Below are 12,604 nucleotides of genomic sequence, written 5' to 3'. Positions count from 1 at the left end.
GAACAGCACCCCAGAGGCACCCCGTCAGCGTAGCAGCCAAGGCGATGTCACCTTCGCGAAGGAAGTCCGCACCACCTTGGCGAAGGACCTAGATGTACAGCCTTAGCGAAGGCCTTGGCGGCGGGAGAGATCATCACCATCTTCGATTTCATCTCTAGATATGGACTCAGACCATCAGACATCACGGAAGCCTTCGCGAAGGTCATATCATCGATCCCCGGACGGGACGCCAAATGAAGCTTCAGCGAAGGCATTAGCGAAAGACATATGATTCCAGATCTTCATCGTCTAGAAGAACATCGAGGGACTGCCGAAGAGCTTCGCGAAGCTATCAACATTCACCTCACAAGTCTCGAGAAGATCATCCCATAGGCGATCTCCACTCCGTTCATCACCAGGTCGATCACCCATCAGATCTCCACATAGAAGCGGCGCACAAGTCAACTAGATAGCCACAAACCTCATCAGATATTCAGATAGCTACCGCGGTCGAAGAGCATCTACAATTTATTAATGATGATGGTTTGAGGATGATGGAGGAATCATATTTTCTGATGCAGAATCACGGTATTGGATGGTCAATAACCTAGATCTCACATCACCATCTAAAAGTGGCAATACAGCTCAGGCGTATTTGATGAAGGAAGATGATCCAGATGCAATCACTCTACCCCGATCGACCGATTGCGGCAGTGCCACAGAATCTAGATGCAGCTTTCCAGAAAGCTCTGAAAGTTCAGATACCACATCTACCCAACTTTCAAGCCAAGAAGTTCTCCACGCATAACATGGACTCCTTCTACAAGGCCCAGGACATCGATGAGAACTATAAGATCATCAGCGATGTAAAGAACAAGATTTACAAGATGGATGATGCGCCAAGTTGGCTCATATAGAAACCATGGCGAGGCGTATGTTCTTTGGGTTAAATAGATCTAGGGCGATCAATGAGACTCTTATTACTAGATTCGGGGATTCCCTGACGGGAAGATGATAGAATGATTTATTCTGCCTTACTTATGCAAAGAAAGATCAGCAGTTTTTAGCGGATCATCTTACATCTGTTTCAGCAGCACTGACCTTAGCTTCGTCGTCAAGGCCTCCTGCGCCTCCTGTAATTGGGGGAGAACTTTACAGCCCACTTTATACAGCCCGTGGTGACAACATCCATCTTTGGCGGAGAAATCGACAAAGATTAAGCCAAGGAAGTCTCTAAGGATTCCAGGGAAGTCCTTATGATTAGATCGATGGACACACTAGCCAGCGTCATTAGTCAGACTTCACAAAGATACTCAGGCAGATCTAAGTTCACGGGCCTACAAAGAGCAAGAGACAGGAAGATAGCCAGCTCTAGAGGTAAAGATTCTTTTAAATTAAGCCCATATGGCAACTATAGAGGAGGATCAGGAAGAGGCAGGACACCCAGAGGTTCCGCAATTATAGGCAGCTGAAACACAGGTTGGACGACTGGAGTCTTCCACCCCAGCCGTTCCAGTACAACCAGCTCAAGTGGGTGGGCGCCTCCAACTACACTGGGAAAACTGGGGAATACTGCAAGATCCTTCGTCTCCAACATTATTCAACAGGTTTATTATCCCTCTACAGGACAAGCCTCCGCTGACAATCAAACCCCCAAGTTAGATTTACAAGCGCAACAACTACCAAAGATAAAGAGGCTGTCTCATCACTCCTATCCAAACAGGCCATAGAAGTAATAGATCAAGCAAGCGTCGAACCAGGTTTCTACTCCCCAGTTTTCCTAGTTCCCAAGAAAAACTCCGCGGAGAAATACAGACTCATCTACAACATGAGCTTTTCAACAAGAACTATCTCGCCAAACCACGAAGTTTAGCATGATACATTTACCTCAGTTACGCCAGATGATTAGATCCTATGGACTACATGGGCAGCATAGATCTACAGGATGCCTACTTGCATCCCCATTCATCCGATTCCAGGAAATACCTACGATTTACTCTAGAAGGGCTACATTACCAGTGGAAAGTACTCCCATTGAATATCATCAGCCCCTGGCTATTCACGAGGATAGCGAAACCGATTATCAAATTTCTACATCGTCAAAGGGCTACGCGGTCGTTTTACCTCGACGACCCGGGATACAAATAGATCAAGATCCACTCGTCTCAAACTACAGTTAAATTACATCATAAAGCTACTAACACAACTAGGTTGGTTAGTAAACTTACATAAGTCGGACCTAGTACCATCGCCAAGACCTACAGTTCCTAGGTATTGATTCATCACAAATCGCAACCGTATTATGGTACCAGAAGACCGTTGGCTCAAGATACAACAGACCATTCCACCAGCTCTACTCTCTCCGTTACCACTGCGACAATGGCAGAGCCTACTAGGTCTTCTCACATCAGCCCAAGACATGACTGTCACAGGCAGATTACGATTCGTCCCCTACAGGTCCTCATCAGCGCACATCTCAGCGATGTACAACCATTCAGTCTACGAAACATCTCAGACCACATCTACTATGGTGGACCAAGAAATCGAATGTCTGCGAAGGGATTTGTTTAGCAGAGCAGGAATACAAAACCCATCTGTATGTAGGCGCGTCACTCCAAGGTTGGGGAGCTCATCTCACCAACCACCGCGATATCAGGGTTATGGAATCAGCAAGAATGCAAACTCCATATAAACAGTCTAGAAATGAAAGCTGTAATCAGCGCCATTCTACATTGGAGCACATTTCTACAAAATGGCGCCTAATGATCCATACAGACAATTGACAGTGGCGTTCTACATAAACAAGCAAGGCTCAGCGAGATCGATGAACCTTTTGAACCTAAGCTTTCAACTGTTAGATTTAATACAAGATCTAAATCTACATGTCAAAGCAGTGCACATTCGGAGCCAGAAATATACTAGCAGGCGGCTCTCTCTCGGCCTCATCTACCATCACCGACAGAGTGGATGATCAACGGAAAATTTTTGCACAGATAATCAAGCAATTAGGGCGCCGCTAATAGACCTATTAAGCCCGCGATTCAACAATCAGCTACCGACATTACGTGTCACCAGTCCCAGACCCCCAAGCTTGGGCAGCGGGCGCTCTAAGTCTATCATGGGAAGGCCTCAATGCGTGCAGCGTTTCCGCCGCCAGCAATAATACCTCAAGTATTACAGAAAATCAGACAAACACAGAGCCTACAACTCACTTTGGTGGCCCTACTGGCCGGCCAGAGCGTGGTTTCCCATACTAATTCAAGAAATCGGTCAACCAACACTGGAGCTACCCAAGCGGCGCCAAACCTGTTAATTCATCCTCACACCAAACAAGTGCGGAAACCCAGCAATGTTCCAACTACATTATGGACTGTATACAAATGTGTTTAAACAAGAGAGGATATTCTGCCAGGGCGGCAAAAGCAGTCAAACGCCTTACGTTACTCAACTTCGTGGCAATGCGGCGACAAGTGGCACAGTTTGAAAATTATGCAACAAAGAAAGGGTTTACAGCAAGAGGCTTCACAACCTCAAGTGGCAGACTATTTGTGTTACCTACGCCAAAACAAACATTTAAAAGGTTCAGCGATATCAACATATCTTGCGGCTTAGCTCTGTAATCACCATGAGAGCGGTGTCAAATTGACAAGATCTCCAGAGTTACTGGCCTTACTCACGAGCTTTCGATTGGAGGACCAAAGCGGAGTTCCCGCCCAGCTTGGGATCTGAATGTAGTGTTACAACACCTCACGGTGAGGTCTATGAACCCTTGGAATCGACAAACTTTGAATTTCTCTCACAGAAAACATTGTTTCTGCTATAAGCTAGCCACAGCAGCAAGAATGTCTGAAATTCAGCTCTGGATTCGAGAGGATACAGTTTGATGACAATCATAACACAGCGCACCTCGGATTAAGATGGGATTTCATTGCAAAGAATCAACTGCCAGGTCAACCAGACAGATTATTCCACATCCGGCTATCCTCTATTCTCGGATCACAAGATACACAAGACCTATCACTGTGTCGGTAAGAGCTCAAAGTTTATTTCTGACGATCCAAAACAAGGAGAAGATTTCTCAAGCGTTTATTCATCCCATTATAAGCCTCTGAATCAAACAGAAGTGTCACGGACCACAATATCTATTTGGATAAGGACTGTCATTCTCCGTGCCTACAAGGCAGCAGGCTTGGACCCACCAACAGCATCAAATCCACATGAGATCAGGGCACTGGCCTCTACCCTCGCCCTACGGTAACTGTTCCTTGAACCGCGATTATGGAAGGATGCTATTGGAAATCTAACATGGTATTTGCTAATCACTACCTAAGAGACATCACTACAGAAGATGTCTCTGGCATTCCACCATTGGGACCACTGGTCCTCGCTCAGCAACTGACAGTCCCTCGTGGCGTTAAAATATTAGCCTCACAAGATTAATATGTATTTTATACATACTCATCTAGCTTATAACTCTAAGGAGTTTTAGGGCTATGTATATATGTTCAGCTTAAGTATTCTACCTTAAGCATATACTTGGATATAGTCAATTTCAGTGCCTCTATCAGAGTCACCTATATATATATATATATAATTTATATGTATTGTTCAATATATTCATAATGTAATTCCCCTTTAATGGCTTTATATAACCTATGGTTTCTTTATACAGGATACATCCTAAATCTAAGACTTCATGAAGTTCCGTGGGGAATATTACAGTATATCTATACAAAATCACTAATTATAAATCCAAAGTATTCTGTTACCCACCTCCGTTCCGTTGGGATGCTACAAGCAAAGAGCATGAGTCAGGATAAGGAAAAATATGTAATTTTTAGAGTAAAATTGATATTTTATACTTATCCTGACTCATGAGGATAACTCCCTCCATCCTCCCCACATAACACTTTGGATTTCCCTGTAAATTCAAGTGTTGGGCTCAAATAAATCAGGAGAGAGTGGAGCACATGGCCAGAGGGTGGCGACACCTTTTCCGCCAGGGAGACAAAGGGGAGCAACTTCGTGGTGAGTACCAATTAGTGATTTTATTTTGAAGGGAGCTTCAAATAAGGAGATACAAGTGTTCCACTATGTTAGCAAGAAGAAGAAGACAAGCAAAAGAGCATGAGTCAGGATAAGTATAAAATATCAATTTTACTCTAAAAATTACATTTTCTGAGATCTTCAAATAATTAGGACTGTGAAACAAAGTTGTTTGTTTGAAAATTATTTTGTGCTTACTTTGGGCCGGCTGTCTCCGTAAATGATAGTTATGTGTGCTGTATTTCATGTTTACTTAAGTATTCATGTAATCATGAAATTCTTGGAATTTACATTTTTCACTCAGTGTGACTGTCTTTTTAATAAACCATAGACATTGTGCCTTCTGGGGAATATTTGTAATATTGGTTTATAACTTATCTTTGAAATATGAATCCCTTTCACATGACACTGACAATGTGCCAGCATCAGCATCAACCAATGCTTGCCCTCTCACCCAAGTCAAATGGCACACTAACCTGTGCCATAAGCTTCATTAAACAAAAGCCCCTTTAAAACATGCCAAGTGGGTAACACTGACAAGTGTTTTGATTGTCCTTTTGGAATTTGACAGTTCATTTTTTCCTTTCTATTTGTGTAATTGTAGACCTTTGAACGATTACTGCATGTTAGTATATTTGTAATTTCTGTAGCATAGGAAGAAATGTTATTAGTCAGAAGCTGGATAGTACATAGTAAGCTTTGGCTTGAACAAGAAACCGTGGGATCCTGTTTCTTATTCCTTGTCCAGATTCTAAGTTCCTTCTCTTGAACCCTACACCACCACCCCCAGCCCTACACCACCCCCAGCCCTACACCACCCCCCAGCCCTACACCACCCCAGCCACACACTGCCACCACCACCACCACCCCTACACCACCCCCAGCCCTACACGGAGAACTATTGTCTGTCATCAAGGTTATTTAAGTCAGACATCATCGCTTATGCTAAGATCGACAAGTATATGTTTGTTCTTATTGGTCTACTTTGAGTGAGGATGTTTTTCCAACAGTTGTTTTAATGTTGAATGATAATGTCACCACATTTATTTTGCTGTTTATTTTCTATTATATCTATATGATTATATAGTCAGTACAGGTGAGATGTATACCCAGTCATGACATTTCTTCACATTCTATACATGACCAAATGGAAAGTAACAGTGTATTGTCCAAACGATTCATTTTACTGAATCTTTATATAATGGTCTGTAGATATTTCACAGATATTTGGTGTTTATAATTGTCTGTTTGACTTGTCTATTATTGTTTGTTTAATCACATGTTGAGTTCATTGAGAGGTCGCCCTCTCCACATATGCACAGAGGGATTTAGTCCCAGTCGAGCCTTCAAATGCAATGTTTTCTGTCATGTTTTATCTGTTGCAGTTCATAAGGTCAGTGTACAAATGTCACTCAGTCTAAAATATGTTCAATTTTGTAAGCTTTTGTTTTTGGAGACTCTTGCACAACGAAAATGTGGCACAAAGTAATTGCTTTATATTTTGACAAATGATATTTATGATTTTCAATTCCACATATGTAATATTGAGTACATTGTCTTCTATGGTATGGGGCAGTGATGTAGAACCTTGCTTACAAGCAAAACCTTTCTGAATATTCTTGTCATTGTGACAAAGGGGGACAAGAGTTGTCTCCCTTGTGATATAGGGCCTAAGATGTCAGAGTTCTCTCCCTTTGTCACACACCCTAATCTGTAGGGCTGAGCTGTTGTGTGAACCTTTTTAAAGAACAATGTATGTTAATGAGATGTGAAGGTAGATGATTTGTTCCCCAGCTGTAGGGACAAAGGATCCTACTTTATGTGATGCACCAGACTTGCAGCTCTCTCAGGGATGTCCTGGCAGACAAGAAATATCTCCAGATGTTCCACCTTCTCTAGAAACTGTCATGTTACACTTTTACCAACCTGGTCCTAAGTTCTGTGAAAGATCCAGCAATTAGAAATGTTTATTTTTGTGTTGAATTGTTGCTATTCCCAAAATGAGAATACTAATTGTAGGTAGCAAAACCCTGCAGGATAGTGCCCCACAAACAAGATAGTGCATCAGTTCTGATCAGTAGTCTGCTGTTATAGTTCCATCACAAACTTTGGTGCCATATTGGAAGGAGTTTGACAGAGATATTTCCTCACAGATATTCATCTACAGTAGCAGATTCTAACACTATGAACATAGTGATGTATAGATGTACAGGTGTTACTGTTGTTGTCAGGAACTGGTGTAGAGGGGATGGAGATGCTGATTTCATTTATTCAAGGCCGACCTTGACACCAGGAATGGAGATAGATTCTGTGCCTTGCTCCTAGATGTAGTTAGTTACCCAGGCTGCTGTAGCTTCAGGTTGTCTGTTTGATGAATGTCAGTGTTGAACGGAGAAAGAGAGTGCCTGCTTTACTTGCATAAATGTCGACACTACTCATGAGTATCTAGGGGACATTTGTCTTTACAAATACTGTTGTCCGAACCTACTGACACAACAATTCTACGAGGGTCGCAGCAATGAAGAAAAATGTCAGCTTCGTAGGTCATGTTATTTTAAACCAAGAAAAAGACAAATGTAATCTTTATTTTATATTTTCTTCCATGATTTTCATGAGGTAAGCTGGTGGAGGTTGACTGAAATAGTTCAAGCATAGAGAGTTATTTCGGACAAAACCAGAATTTCATAACAAAATACATGACAAGACATTTCATGAATATGGCCTAGTTATCTCATTGTGACTGGGAGGTGCCCGATACTACTGATACCAGCATTAAATATAGTGTCACTTGTTTGGCCCATTACAATGTATAGTTCATATCACCCCTTCCCTCCACTAACACGTCTAATCCCTCCACATAAACATAAACATGCTCAATATCTGTAACATCATGTTGGAGTCGATATTGTAACATCTCCCAACATTTGTAATGTATGATAGGGATGTGTGACTGTGTAGCAGTTCTTGTCACCAGTATATATGACGTGTGTAGCAGTGTTTGTGACCCGTGTAATATGATTTGTGCATATAGACCATCTAACCAGCGTAATATCATTGTTAATACCCTGGTAGATACTGTTCATGGGGCGGTGGGGTTGGTTTGTCAGGCCAAAGGCTCGGGTTCGATTCCCCACATGGGTACAATGTGTGAAGCCCATTTCTGGTGTTCCCCGCCGTGATATTGCTGGAATATTGCTGAAAGCAGCGTAAACCCATACTCACTCACTCACTCAGATACTGTTCATAGGTTTATGTGCTGAAAGTTTGGTTCTTGGAATAAATACTCTTTTTTTTGGTTATGTAATCAAAATGTGTTGCTCATAAACATCTATCTGCGTGATCTGTTTGTGCCAAACATTGCACCAATTGGTAAGTTTCTTGATCAGGAGCTGCCACACCTGGTTGTCCTAGGGGTGTTCTATAGCTGGGTGTAGAAGACACCTGGTTGCCCTAGGGGTGTTCTATAGCTGGATGTTATGCTGGGTGTAGAAGACACCTGGTTGTCCTAGGGTGTTCTATTGCTGGGTGTAGAAGACACCTGGTTGCCCTAGGGGTGTTCTATTGCTGGATGTAAAGACACCTGGTTGCCCTAGGGGTGTTCTATTGCTGGATGTTATGCTGGGTGTAGAAGACACCTGGTTGCCCTAGGGGTGTTCTATAGCTGGATGTTATGCTGGGTGTAGAAGACACCTGGTTGCCCTAGGGGTTTTCTATAGCTGGATGTTATGCTGGGTGTAGAAGACACCTGGTTGCCCTAGGGGTGTTCTATAGCTGGATGTTATGCTGGGTGTAGAAGACACCTGGTTGTCCTAGGGTGTTCTATTGCTGGGTGTAGAAGACACCTGGTTGCCCTAGGGGTGTTCTATAGCTGGATGTAAAGACACCTGGTTGCCCTAGGGGTGTTCTATAGCTGGATGTAAAGACACCTGGTTGCCCTAGGGGTGTTCTATAGCTGGATGTTATGCTGAGTGTAAAGACACCTGGTAGCCCTAGGGGTGTTCTATGTCATGATGTAATGGTAGTTGTGAGGACTACGATGAGGATTTTATAACCCAACTATCGACTTCAATGCCCTGACACAAGTTGCACCATCGCCCACCCTGGTGCAGGAGGCGGAACACGCTATGTTCTATGTTCACATGAACCTATGTTCTAGCCATCATTTCAGCAATGATGTTACCATGGTTACTGGAAGTCACTGTGCTGTGTGACAAGATGTGCTTAAGGTTGAATGAGTGGACCTGTTATCCCCTATGATTTCTAACAATGAGTAAATGAACTTCTACTTTTGTGAGTCATTTAGCAGACTGCATACTTTGTTCAGTTATATTTGTAAGAATGGTCTGCGGTATATCTGTATTCATGCATGTCAATACCAGCAACTTATTGGAGTTCATCTCTGTTCAGCTATTTTCCTTAGTCCTGATAGGCTTTTCTAAAAATCTTATTTTAAATCATGATGTATTTTGAACAAAAAAATTATACATGTACATGTATTTGGTTTTTTAACTCCTAAAAGACCTCATTTTGATCAAAGAAAATGTTTAAGAAGTTTTGGATATGTGTATTTTAAGATGAAAAAAATGTTATATTTGCCGTTGATTCCTCAAAAAGGGATTATTGATCATAAAAAAGATTGTGTTTGGCATAATACATATTTATCATTTACAAGGATATGATTGTATAGTTTTATCTGCCTGTTTCTTTTAATAAACTTGTCATTCTACCAATGTGTTTTAGTTGTTCAAAGATGGAACTATTGAAATTTAGATTTGATCCAAGGTTGGACAGACTGTCAACTTCACTGAAGCTGACATAAATTGTGTCCCCCTTCAGCTCCACCAACCTAACCTCATCTTAGGGCTACAAACGTTTTGAGAATATGGACCCTGGCTGGCGAACAGTTATTGCCATTTCTTAGCGTGTGTTTTTGTCCCCGCATAGCATTTTCACAATGGACATTTTATGGGGTATTAAAATGGACTCTTCACCAAACTTGGTCCATGGATAGATCTGGTGGTGTACCCTTTTGGTAGTTTGGAATTCTGAATCCGTCCGTGCACATTTGTCTTTTCGAAATTGGAGAACTCTAAAACCGTTCAATATTTCTTCACCAAACTTGGCACATAGATAGATCTGGTGGTGTACTGGTGCCTTTTGGTAGTTTTGGAATTCTGAATAAAAATATTTTTATTTCTTCACCAAACTTGCATTTCCATGGCAACAAGTTTGACTAAAACAGAAATTAGTGGTAGTGCACTTTTCCAGAGCAAAACTCTAAAACCATTTAATGTTTCTTCACCAAACTTGGCACATAGATAGATCTGGTGGTGTACTGGTGCCTTTTTTTGGTAGTTTGACTGAAATTGGTGATAGTGCTGCTTTCTGGCTGAATAAAATATTTTTGGCCCATGGCAACAAGTTTGACATATACTGAAATTGGTGATGGTGCTCCTTTCTGAAGCAGAACTTTAAAAACCTTTCAATACTCTCCTTCCACTTTTCTATATACACACCTAAATATTTGACATAATCATAACTCGTAGACATAATCATGAGTATTTTGCCATTGCGGGGGATATTGATGACTTTGTCTTCTTGTTTTTCATCATGTTTAACTTCGTAAAACAAACTTTATCTTGATGATAGATTAGCTTTCACCAATGTTTCCTGCTTGTTTACAGTTGCCTATCGTGTTTTCTGAATGCAACCAACAGGAAGCACGGTAGTACATATTGTGCTTTCCCAACAACTAACAAGTGCAGTCATCGCAACCGTTTTCATATGTGACATAAATTTGGTAATAAAACTATTGACTTTCAAACCCTGACATACTGAACAAATTTATGAGATGGAATTTACATTAAAAAGACGAAAATTTTAAAGAACAAAACTCACTCTCATTGTGAATGTTGACGAAAGCTGATGTAAGTTGATTTTATGGACACTTTATTCACCTCATTTAATTTGTTTCAATGTCAAATCGTAACTGAATGGATGATATGAAATGTAATTATGTGCACGTCTTAGTGAAAGGAAACCACATTGTAGCACATGTCTGATTTTGACATTATTTTAATATTAGATAGAAATGGTTCATTATCATTTACAATTATCACTTTCAACAAACAAACATGCATGCAAACAGAAATCAGAAAAAAAACTGCATTTTAAAAAAAATTGGTTTATTTATAATTCATTCAGAAAAATCAAACTGGAAACATTTTGTATGATAGATCTCTAATATCTAGGGATATGTGTTTTCAAATAGGTACGTAGTTTGAAATGTGATTTCTTATAAAGGAACATATTGCTTTTCATGTCAACACACTAATGGTCATGTGACATTCCCTCGAAGTGTTTGTGTCCAGTCGTTCAAGGAGATTCATATTTGTAACATCTACAATGTAACACATGTCTCTCCTTAGGCAAGTGAGTTTGTTCAAAATTGCCTCGGTTCACCCAGCAGAAAATGGGTACCCGGTGAGATAAATCATATGACTATAACCTTCTAGCATCTAACAGGCAGTTTGGGTTATCCGGGGTAATAATGTTGTGTTGTTTATGCGCACATTGAGCACACCCCTTTGTGGTTTGGAATATTGCGCGGTATAAGTACCCTCATTATTAAAATACTTACAGTGAATTTAACTTTCATAGCCTATTGGCTTAGTGATGTCTCAATGTGTGAAATAGGATGGAAGTACAAGTCAAGCTGTCTCCACAAGCCCTACAGACAGGTGTTGGCGATAACTGTTACATGGTAATAATTGTTTCGTGGCGATAACTGTTGCGTGGGGATAACTCTTACATGGGGATAACTGTTATGTGGCGATAACTGTTTGACATGTTATTATGTCATTCATGTACTGTAGTAATCGGAGTGAAATCAAGTATTGTTGATTGCAATTTAATTGGACCAATATGCGTCATGGTATTGGCAGTTAAAGGTCACATAAACCCTAGGGGTTAAAAATACATAAATCACTAACTGGCATCGTTATAAATGAAACCCCGTCATTAAAACTACTCATTTCGACCATTAATTGACTTAAATCGACCTTTTTGACAACAGTGCACAATTCTCACCCACGAACGAAATTTCAACCAATCAGAGCGGCGCGACTCTGTGACGTCATATGAGGAATAGCTTTGAGGGCCGATGCAGAATTCATCTACATTTTAGGGGGTAAATTATCTTGTTTACAGGCTTGTATAAACCTGAAATCGTGACAATTGTTGTGGAAAATGAAAGCTATATGTTCTCACAATCTACTGGCATTTAATTTTGTCTCCTGCTTTGCCTAGTTTCGAGTTACAACTTGTTTTCATAGGCGATTCTGTCACAATTGATTGGTGTCGTTAGGCCCCTATTTGTATAATGACTGATCCCAATTGATCCCATTTCTGTGTTTTTACCTCGATATTTAATCATGTCATGTAAAATCTGTTTGTATTCTCAAAACAGTGTCGGCCCATAAGTTTTCACATGCAATACAGCAATTAATACTCCTTGTTGTAACCCGTGTTAGGTGGTATAAACCTACACATGTTATTTGTCATCATTCACTTGATGGTC

General features: G+C 40.9%; 1 long non-coding RNA gene across 5 annotated transcripts; it reads right to left on the bottom strand.

The window, feature by feature from the left end:
• Positions 1-8,268: 8,268 nt before the first annotated feature.
• LOC124273950 lies at positions 8,269-9,081 on the bottom strand. 5 transcript variants are annotated; one of them, XR_006897785.1, is made up of 5 exons: positions 9,006-9,081; positions 8,868-8,951; positions 8,564-8,825; positions 8,467-8,521; positions 8,269-8,423 (listed from the first exon to the last, which is right to left on the bottom strand). It is a non-coding gene; the product is annotated as an uncharacterized LOC124273950 (long non-coding RNA). The 5 variants fall into 5 exon arrangements; XR_006897788.1 differs by having other exon boundaries at positions 8,564-8,770; XR_006897789.1 differs by lacking the exon at positions 8,868-8,951 and having other exon boundaries at positions 8,952-9,043.
• Between the last annotated feature and the right edge of the window lie 3,523 nt (positions 9,082-12,604).

The sequence above is a fragment of the Haliotis rubra genome, unplaced genomic scaffold, assembly GCF_003918875.1.
Source record: "Haliotis rubra isolate DU_JTF1 unplaced genomic scaffold, ASM391887v1 Scf186, whole genome shotgun sequence".
NCBI classification, from domain to species: domain Eukaryota; kingdom Metazoa; phylum Mollusca; class Gastropoda; order Lepetellida; family Haliotidae; genus Haliotis; species Haliotis rubra.
Note: the sequence above shows the minus strand (reverse complement) of the source record. Positions and strands in the feature narration are given on the sequence as shown.